The sequence below is a fragment of the Haplochromis burtoni genome, unplaced genomic scaffold (assembly GCF_018398535.1).
Source record: "Haplochromis burtoni strain Fernald_Lab_line unplaced genomic scaffold, NCSU_Asbu1 Contig_115, whole genome shotgun sequence".
NCBI lineage: Eukaryota > Metazoa > Chordata > Actinopteri > Cichliformes > Cichlidae > Haplochromis > Haplochromis burtoni.
The window spans coordinates 1,005,185-1,007,318 of record NW_024582476.1 but is presented as its reverse complement, the minus strand read 5'-3'; the positions used below and the strand labels follow the sequence as shown (position 1 = coordinate 1,007,318).

The following is a 2,134-nucleotide window of genomic DNA, read 5'->3' as shown; positions in this document are numbered from 1 at the left end:
TCCTGTTACATGAGCCAATTTCAGCTAAGCTTTAGCTGTCAGGCAGATGACCTCGCATTTGACACTAGAATATTTTGGTATACAGAGGAGTTCATGGTCATCTCAGTGCCTACAAGGATCTCAGAGGCTGTGGCTGCTAAACAAGCACAAATCATCACCCCTCCACCACTGCTTGACAACTGGTATAAGGGGTTTTTGCTTAGGTTTGCAAAGATGCAACTTTGCAAACCTAAGGCATGCTGCCAGGTTCTTTGCAGAAAGGCTTTTTCCTTTCAAGCAAGTTTGGTCCTTTTCTAAATGAAATATCATAAAATTTCACATTTGACACCTGGGCATGCAGGGAAGTGTGGCACTGTGTTAAAACTCCCAAAACCTCTACTTTATAGAGGTGGTCCCACTTGCTGATGATTATTTAATTAGTTATTCATTTAAAGACGTATTATTAGTAGTATCTAGCTGCTATTTACCTTCTCAGTTCCTGTGGAAATAGTGAAGGTGCATTTAGTTTTTTGCAGGACTACATAGAGTCCTATCAGAACTTTCCTTTTCATGTTATTGTGTATAGCACAATAATTCACCATAGCACAGGGTCAAGGGTACATGAGTCTAATTTGTATGTAAATCTAAAATTCCCCTATGTTGTCATACTTGTACTTTGCAGTATACAATACCATGTTGGATAACTAACTGATAACATTGCCATTAGTGCAGTTCAGACTTTTTTTAATGAACCGTTTTAAAAAATTATGACGAGGAGTGTGCCACACATTTAAATGTGAGAACACGACATAAAATCAGTCAAGTGCAGTTTTAATGTCACTGATTCATCTCAAGGTTTTTACATTTTAAACACATTTAATTTTAAAACAAAACACACATTCAGTGTAAACTGTTTGATTGCTTTACTGTTTAGATATGTAGTTAATTTATATAGTATGATGAATCCATTTAGTATTGGTCTTGAGAAATCCCACGTTCAACTTTCCGAGAGAATGCTGATCATGAATTCACCCGTTTGTACTCATAAATGTTGTCAGAACAATCTGATAAAAAGTGCAGGGACACAGATGGCTGTGTTTGAGAGATAGCCCCGGAGCGGCCTGGGTGAGACTCTCAGGATCGACGCTGATCTTGTGACACAGTACTCCGACTCCAGAATTAGGTGTCTAGTTTAGATCTCATATCATATTTGTTACGGCTTAGAAAAGAAATAAACTTGAAAAAAATACTTAAAAATGTCCTGAGTGATTATTTTAAAAAAATCAAAAAACAAATCAAAAAATTTAAATCCATATGGTCACATGGTCACATGGATCAACTTCTTTCACCACAGATGAATGTGGAGTTCTTTCACTCTGTTCAAAATTCCTTTCATATTTTTTCTTCATAATAATTCTGCTAGCGAAGCAATAGTAACATCCCAGAAAGATTAAGAAAGACCTACCTGATAAAGTTCATTTCTTTCAGTCACTTGACCTCTTCACTTCACAGCGAGGCCATGTTCTCCTGAGCTGCTGAGGAAACTGCAGCACCAAAGATAAACTTCTCTCAGGCAGTTTTCTCTGGGATTCTGCTTGGTGCCCTCCCTCCTACTCTGACCTTATCAATGCCCAGTCCTCAACAAGCCACCACAGCTAAACCCCTTGTCTTGTCTCAGCACAGATGAAAACATTCCTGTGAGAAGAAAAGTCTAAAATCCTCGCTGTCAAGAGGTGTTTCTGTTGAACTGAGTGGCAGCTGAGGAGTCCAGTGAGGATGCAGGTTAAGCCTACATACCACTGTGCTCTAAATATAATTCATGGTGAAGGGAGTGGTTTTGTTGCCACTTTTATGGTGATCTGACCCATGACTGCGTGGACGAGCTTTAGATGGCACAGAGCCATCCTTCAGTGCTACACAGAGGAAGACTGCATGGAGTAATACCTGAAAAAATGATGCCTGCATACGGAGGATGGTGTACTAACCTAATTATGCTATTTAGACTTAACCCTCATAATGTCCTCCCGATTTCCATACACCTGTGGTCCTCAGTGGTCAAAAATGTCCCCACTTCATTTGAGTGTTTTTTAAAGTATAAAGTATAAATTGTCAATCAATTCAGTGTTACATCTTAGTTTTACTTAAGACCAACACA

The 2,134-nt window shown here is 38.8% G+C and overlaps 1 protein-coding gene and 1 long non-coding RNA gene across 2 annotated transcripts in view; one reads left to right on the top strand and one right to left on the bottom strand.

The window, feature by feature from the left end:
- The window catches only part of gja2 (gap junction protein, alpha 2), a 4,261-nt gene extending 2,573 nt beyond the window's left edge, over positions 1 to 1,688 (bottom strand). The window contains exon 1 of the mRNA XM_005928489.2: positions 1,445 to 1,688. The gene's annotated coding sequence lies outside the window, so the exon portion shown is untranslated. The remainder of the gene's footprint in view (positions 1 to 1,444) is intronic.
- Positions 1 to 2,134, top strand: part of LOC121815000 — a 19,124-nt gene that overhangs the window by 2,645 nt on the left and 14,345 nt on the right. The window lies entirely within an intron of this gene.